At 40.9% G+C, this 8473-nt stretch overlaps 1 pseudogene; it reads left to right on the forward strand.

The window, feature by feature from the left end:
• Positions 1–5191: 5191 nt before the first annotated feature.
• Positions 5192–6176, forward strand: LOC110303484 (spermine synthase pseudogene; annotated as a pseudogene).
• Positions 6177–8473: the final 2297 nt, after the last annotated feature.

Raw genomic sequence — 8473 nt, forward strand, 5'->3', positions numbered from 1 at the left:
TCTCCCCTGGGGGTACTTGTGTATGTAGCTCTGTGGCACAGGATCAGCTTCAGGCACAGATGGAAACCAGAAAGCTCCTGTCCCAGATGATAAACAACTTCAGCAAAGCAACTGGATATAAAATTAACTCAAATAAATCAGTGGCCTTCCTCTATTCAAAGGATAAACAGGCTGAAAAAGAAATTAGGGAAACAACACCTTTCACAATAGTCACAAATAATATAAAATACCTTGGTGTCACTCTAAGGGAGTGAAAGATCTGTATGACAAGAACTTCAGTCTCTGAAGAAAGAAATCAAAGAAGATCTCAGAAGATGGAAAGGCACACTCGGATTGGCAGGATTAATAGAGTAAAAATGACCAGCTTACCAAAAGCTGTCTACAGATTCAATGCAATATCCATCCAAATTCCAAGTCAATTCTTCAGAGTTAGAGAGATCAGTTCTCAAATTCATTTGGAATAACAAAAAACCCAGATAGTAAAAACAATAAAATAACTTCTGGGGCAATTACCATCCCTGACCTCAAGCTGTACTATAGAGCAATAATGATAAAAACTGCATAGTATCGGTATAGAGACCAACAAGTAGATCAGTGGAATAGAATTGAAAAACCACAAAACCCTTACACCTAAGGTCACTTGATCTTGGATAAAGAAGCTAAGACCATCCAGTGGAAAAAAAAGACAGCATTTTCAACAAACGGTGCTGGTTCAACTGGCAGTCTGCATGTAGAAGAATGCAAATTGATCCATTCTTATCTCCATGTACAAAGCTCAAGTCCAAGTGGATCAAGGACCTCAACATAAAACTGGATACATTGAATCTAACAGAAGAGAAAGTGGGAAAGAGCCTCAATATATCAGCACTGGGGAAATTTTCCTGAACAAAACACCAACTGCTCAGGCTCTATGACCAAAAATCAACAAATGGTACCTCATAAAATTGAAAAGCTTCTGTAAAGCAAAGGACACTGTCAACAGGACAAAATGGCAACCCACACATTGGGAAAAAATCTGTACCACCCCTAAATCTAATAGAGGGTTAATATCCAAACTATACAAAGAACTCTAGAAGGTAGACTCCAGAGAACCAAGTAACCCTGTGAAAAATTAGAGTACTGTGCTAAATAGAGAATTCTCAACCGAGGAGTAACAAATGGCTGAGAAGCACTTAAAGAAATGTTCAACATCCTTAGTCATCAGGGAAATGCAAATCAAAACTACCTGAGATCTAACCTCACACAAATCAGAATGGCTAAGATCAAAAAGGCAGGTGACAGCAGATGCTGACAAGGGTGTGGAGAAAGAAGAACACTCCTCCATTGCTGGGGGATTGCAAGCTGGTATAACCACTTTGGAAATCAGTCAAATGGTTCCTGAGAAAATTGGAAATAGTTCTACCTGAGGATCCAGCTATACACTACTGGGAATATACCTAAAAAATGTTTCAACATATAACAAGGACACATGCTCCACTGTGTTCGTAGCAGCCTTATTTATAGCAGCCAGAATATGGAAAGAACACAGATGTCCCTCAACAGAATGGATACAGATAATGTGGTACATTTACACAAGTAAGTACTATTGGCTACTAAAAACAATGACTTTATGAAATTCGCAGGCCAATGGATAGAACTAGAAAATATTATCTTGAGTGAGATAACCCAGATACAAAAGAACTCACATGATATGTACTCATGGAGAAGTGGATATTAGCCCAAAAGCTCACAATACCCATGATACAACCCACAGACTTTATGGAGCTTAGAAGGAAGGAATATGAGGGTGTGGATGTTTCAGTCCTGCATTGAGGGGGGAACAGGATGATCATGGGAGGTACAGAGAGAGGGAGACCTGGTAGGGAGAGAGGAAGGGGAGGAAATAAGGGAAGGCCATATCAGGAACTGGAGGAAATACGAGAGAGGTACAGAGGGTCAAAAAATTGAACAAAAATATGTAGCAGAGGGAATGAGGAACTGGGGATAGCTAGGGAGGATCCCAGACACCAGGGAAAGTGAAGCTCCCAGTACTGAACAGGGATGACTTTAGTGGAAATGCGCAGAGAAGGGGAGATACAACCTGTAGAGACCACCTCCAGTAGATAGGCATGGTCCCCAGTCGAAGGATGGGACCACCCAACCGTTTCAAAGTTTTTTAACCCAGAAATGTTCCTGTCCAAAGGAAGAAAAGGGACAAAAAATGAAACAGAGACTGAAGGAAGGGCCATGTGGAGACTGCCCCACCTGAGGATCTATCATGTCTGCAGACACCAAACCCAACACTGTTGCTGTGGTCAAGAGGTGCTTGCTGACAGGAACCTGGTGTAGTGGTTCCATTGGAGTTTCTGCCAGCAAATGACCAATGAAGATGTGGATGCTTCAATCCAACCATCAGACTGAGCTCAGGGAACCTGGTGGGGGAGCTGGCAGAAGGATTGAAGGAGAGGAGGGGGGTTGCAACCCCATTAGAAGAACAACATAGGCTGGCTTGACCACCCAGTTCTCCCAGAGTCTAGACTGCCAACCAAGGAGTGTACAGGGAGGGATCTGTTGTTCCAGATACATACGTAGCAGAGGATGGCCTTGCCTGACCGCAATGGGAGGGGAGGTCCTTGGTCCCAGGGAAGTTTGATGCTCCATCATAGGGTGATGCTTGAGTGGTGGTTTGGGAGAGGGTTGGTGGGTGGGGGAGCACTCTCATACAGGCAAAGGTGAGGAGGGAGGGTGGATGTGGAATGGGGAATTGGTGGAGGGATGACCAGGAAGTGGGATATCATTTGAGATGTAAACGGATGGAATGATTAATAAAAAAAAAATTAAAATTAGATTCAAAAAAGATATAATGCCTCACAGACATTGACACAGCTGAATCTGATCTGGGCAATTCTTGAGGATCCCTCTTTCTATGTGACTCTAGATTTGTGTCAAGTTGTTAGCACAGGTTAATCATATCAAAGAGGAAGGACTTTAATTGGAGCATCAGGACAATTCCATTTAGCCTCCATTAAAACCAGTTCCAGTTCAAAGCTTTACTGCATCATGAGTAAGGGCTGCACAGCCCATTACCAGACAGTTCTGTTAATTCAAACTTCCACTGAATGAAAGTATCTGTTTTGGAAATAGAGCTAAGCTATGTTATGTTTGAATACATACAATAATTAGTTGTATCAGACCAAGCTCCTTTTATTTTATATTATACTATGACAAAGCATCTTAAGACTTATCCAGAAACACCTATTAATTTTTATGTCAACACTGTACCATGTTTATTTCCTATGAGACTTTCTCATTGATGTGGCTAAACGAAAATACAATGTAAACACACTTGAAGTATCATTCTTTCTAGTTATACTGATTTAAGAGAACCATTTATTTTTCTGAAATGTTAGTTGTTTTGGCACAACTAAGACTATTCATTTATAGAAGTGGTTTAAGAAAAAAGCTTCTACAGTTATTTTTACAAGTTGAAGGATGTGAAGAATCACATATACCTGAGACCTCATTAGCATGTTGGTTCATATGTATCGTGTACACATATTAAAGCTGGATTTCATCTGTGGGTTCTGGATATGCTGTGGGACAGATGAGAGGGAGCTGCAGTGAGCTCACCACATTCATGCATTCTGCTTCTCATGTGAGTGGCGTTAAGACTAAACATAGCCCAGAACTGGTGCTTCATAGAGCCTTGCTCTCTAGTAAGAAGGGCCCTATGGTAACCCTCAGAGTAGAATGAGAACAACGAACACCCAAACCTCTTTGTAGACAAGGTGACAGCTGAAGATGATATGGGCCAAACTTGGTGTCTGGGATTAGAATAGCTTAGTCTCTAATACAACCATCTGTCATGGGATCCAATGCCCTCTTCTAGTGTATTTGATGACAGCTACATTATACTGACACACATAAAATAAATAAGTAATTCTGAATAACAAAACAAAACCATTACCATTACCATCATCAGGCTGATATTTTGTGGGATTAAAATACCCACATCACTCCACCATTACAGCCTCACTCACCTTCATGGTATTGACTTTCTTCCTTTCTGTTATTGATGAATTAACTATGTTCCTAAACTAAGATGACCTTCTCACCAGGACACTGTTACAGTTAGCACTGATTATTAGTTTGACTGGCTTTAGAATCACTATAAAGATGTAACTCTAATTATGTCCATAAGGGTGTTTCCAAGAAGGGTTAACTAGGGAGGTGAGCAGCACTGTCCCTTGGACTGGCATCCCAGCAGCAGAAAAAGAGGAAGCTAACTTGGGCACTGCCATTCACCCATCTCTGCTTCCTGACAAGGGACACAGTATAACCAGCTATCTTCAATTCCCGCCATTATGCTTTTCTTGTTCTGATGGACAATACCGTCAAACTAGAAGATGAAATAACTCTCCTTTCTTTTGGTGGCCTTTGTCAAATATTTTGTCATAGCAATAAGAAAAATAACTAATACAAGCACAAAGTCCCACCTACTCTCTTCAATGCTGGACTGTTTCTTCAGTAATTTTCTCTATTTTATATAATCATTTTTCTATATTTGTACATTATTCTAATAAGTATAGTAGTATGTGGTTATTTTTCCACTAAAATTCTCTTGATTAGGAAGTATGCTATTAAAAGAATATTAATTCTTCCCCAAACCTATCATTAATCTAAATTATCTCTAGTGTCTCCAAATAGGAGACAATTCACGGAAAATTCTGAAAAATAGATGACATAGTATCTATGTTTGAAAAATAACAAACTGCATAAAATTTCATGAAATTACAAAGTAAGAGTAGTTTCAAGAAAATGAATCAGAAGAATCCTACTAAATAGCTAAACTTTTACACTTATCTATTGTCCTGGTTAATGCCAACTATCAGATTCACCAATCTAGAATAATCTGAGGAAGTTTCAAATTACAATATTGTCTTGACTGGTGATGTAGGAAGGGCCAGCCCACTGGGGGTTGGGAGCAATCTTAGGAAGACAGCCTGAGCTTTATAAGAAAGCTACCTGGCACGCCCCACTGGACTGTAGTCTGACACGGTATACGTGGTCCCTCAGTCTCCCGTGGGTGGTCACCTCCCCAGGCATAGCACAGGGTCTCACCACATCATGGCATCAGTGACACAGCACACTCAACTTCATAATGGGCACCAATGCTGATGGAGAGGCCATTGTGAAAGGCCTTCAGTCCATTTCTTAGGAGCAGGGTATGACAGAGTCAGTGCACACCTGGCAGGACCACTGATATTTACACAACCAAGAATTGCAGCTTTGCCAAATTGAGATTTTAATCACATGGATTGGTGTTGCTGGACCTTTAGAATTATGGCAGTGATATGCAAGGCAAACAAGAAACTGACAGCCTTTTGAAAAAAATAGAAAAAAAAATGAAAAAAATTGAGTCAAGACAGTACTGGAGAGGTGAAGCGATTACCACCTCAAAGAAGGGCCATTGACAGATACTGGCCTACTGCTGGTTGAGTATGACATAGATGAAGTAGTGTATGATGAAGATTCACCCTATCAGAACATCAAAATTCTACACTCAGAGCAGTTTGGGAATATTCTCATCCTCGGTAGGGATGTTAATTTGGCAGAGAGTGACTTGGCATATACCCAGGCCAACATGGGCAGTGATAAAGACGACTACACTGGTAAAGATGTACTGATTCTAGGAGGTGGCGATGGAGGCATATTATGTGAAACCAAAGATGGTCACTATGGTAGAGACTGACCAAATGGTAATTGATGGATGTAAGAAATACCAGCAGAGAACATGTGGAGATATCTTAGACAGTCTTAAAAGGAGACTGCTATCAGGTTCTTATAGAAGACGGTATCCCAGTACTGAAGAGGTATGCCAGAGAAGGGAGAGAATTTGATTATGTGATTAATGATTTGACAGCTGTTTCTGTCTCTACATCTCCAGAAGAAGACTCCACATGGGAGTTCCTCAGGCTGATTCTCGACCTGTTAATGGAGGTTCTGAAACAGGCTGGGAAAATACTTCACACAGAGGAACTGTGTCTACTTGACTGAAGCCCCGTCACTCAATACAGCTGGGGCACCTGTATTGTCCTGTGGAATTCTCAAAAGAGATTGTCTGTGTCCCTTCATACTTGGAATTGTGGGTATTTTACACTGTTTGGAAGAAAGCTAAGCCTTAAAGATGAGCATGCCCTGAATGACGTGTGCTGCGAGCCTCCTTCCTGACCTCCATATGCTGTATATGCCATCAAATGAGTCCGGCAACTGCTCATGAATTCCTTTAAGTGGTTTTCATTTTTAATTATTATTTTTAATTTTAAAAAGCCAAGGGGAAAAGTATATACTTTGATGAGTTAGGGTGTTAATTTTTAAATGTCAGCTGAAGGGCAGTTGACAGCCAGGCAAAAACTGAGGAATTCACTGCCCCCTAGAATATGGTTTTAGTACCCTTTTTCCCCCTCTGTGTTAGGTTTTGGGTTTTCATTTTGGTCTCAGTAGACCTTTCATTTGGTCATGTGGAAGAATGAACATCATTGCTTCATTCTGGAGAGAAGTTCCTAATAGTGTTTCTCCCCTCTCACCCTCAAATTGACTTAGATAAAAAAAAAAAAATTGGTGCTTTTAAAGGTCTAAAAAGAGTGATTAGCAGTGCTTCAATTAAAATGACAAAGGAGACCTCTCAAGTGTTTTGTCCCTTTATTTCAGCCTCTCTTCCTCTTTCTTACCTCTGATGGCCTAGGATGAAGGTGTATTCTAGATGGGTAGTTTGGTAACTGCTTAATGTCTTTGTAGAAGGCCTCTAGGCCTTTGTGAATTGTAGGAGTGACTCCATTTATCACTGTGGTGAAGGATCCACAACCTATTATATTTGCCACCTGGGCATTATAAAGCTGTGCAGAGGATAGCAGAAGATTTTTGCCTGACTGAAAAGGGTGAAAGTCAAAGACAATTTCTGTTGCCACTCTCCCTGATTAGATGGAGATCCAAAGGCCTTTGAGAAGACTGTTGGATGTGCAAGTGCACACTAGATTTCATGTAGTCCTGGGGCAAAACAACTTAACTCTTAAGAAAGTGCATGTGAATATCAACTTGGAATTGTCTTGTGGATAATATGAATTATCTATCCTATTGTTTGTGTAAAATATTTATACTATATCGGTAGAATTTTTTGTTGTTGTTTTGGTTTGGTTTTTTTTGATTTTTAATATTTTTATTACATATTTTCCTCAATTACATTTCCAATGCTATCCCAAAAGTCCCCCATAGAGCCCCCCACTTCCATACCCACCCATTCCCATTCTTTTGGCCCTGGCATTCCCCTATATTGGGGCATATAAAGTTTGCAAGTCCAATGGGCCTCTCTATCCATTGATGGCCGACTAGGCCATCTTTCGATACATATGCAGCTAGAGACAAGAGCTCCGGGGTTCTGGTTAGTACATCATGTTGTTCCAACAATAGGGTTGCAGATCCCTTTAGCTCCTTGGGTACTTTCTCTAGCTTCTCCATTGGGAGCCCTGTGATACATCCAATAGCTGACTGTGAACATCCACTCCTGTGTTTGCTAGGCCCCGGCATTGTCTCACAAGAGACAGCTATATTTGGGTCCTTTCAGCAAAATCTTGCTAGTGTATGCAATGGTGTCAGCGTTTAGAAGCTGATTATGGGACGGATCCCTGGATACAGCAGTCTCTAAATGGTCCATCCTTTCATCACAGCTACGAACTTTGTCTCTGTAACTCCTTCCCTGGGTGTTTTGTTCCCAATTCTAAGAGGGTGCACAGTGTCCACACTTTGGTCTTCATTCTTCTTGAGTTTCATGCGTTTAGCAAATTGTATCTTATATCTTGGGTATCCTAAGTTTTGGGCTAATATCCACTTATCAATGAATACATATTGTGTGAGTTCTTTTGTGATTGTGTTACTTCACTCAAGATGATGCCCTCCAGGTCCATCCATTTGGCTAGGAATTTCATAAATTCATTCTTTTTGATAGCTGAGTAGTACTCCATTGTGTAAATGTACCATAATTTCTGTATCCATTCCTCTGTTGAGGGACATCTGGGTTCTTTCCAGCTTCTGGCTATTATAAATAGGGCTGCTATGAACATAGTGGAGCATGTGTCCTTTTTACCGGTTGGGACATCTTCTGGATATATGCCCAGGAGAGGTATTGCTGGATCCTCTGGTAGTACTATGTCCAATTTTCTGAGGAACCGCCAGACTGATTTCCAGAGTGGTTGTACAAGCTTGCAATCCCACCAACAATGGAGGAGTGTTCCTCTTTCTCCACATCCTCACCAGCATCTGCTGTCACCTGAATTTTTGATCTTAGCCATTCTGACTGGTGTGAGGTGGAATCTCAGGGTTGTTTTGATTTGCATTTCCCTGATGATTAAGGATGTTGAACATTTTTTCAGGTGTTTCTCTGCCATTCGGTATTCCTCAGGTGAGAATTCTTTGTTCAGTTCTGAGCCCCGTTTTTTAA

This window comes from Mus caroli, unplaced genomic scaffold, assembly GCF_978045245.1.
Source record: "Mus caroli unplaced genomic scaffold, Mus_caroli_1 scaffold_9, whole genome shotgun sequence".
Classification (NCBI taxonomy): domain Eukaryota; kingdom Metazoa; phylum Chordata; class Mammalia; order Rodentia; family Muridae; genus Mus; species Mus caroli.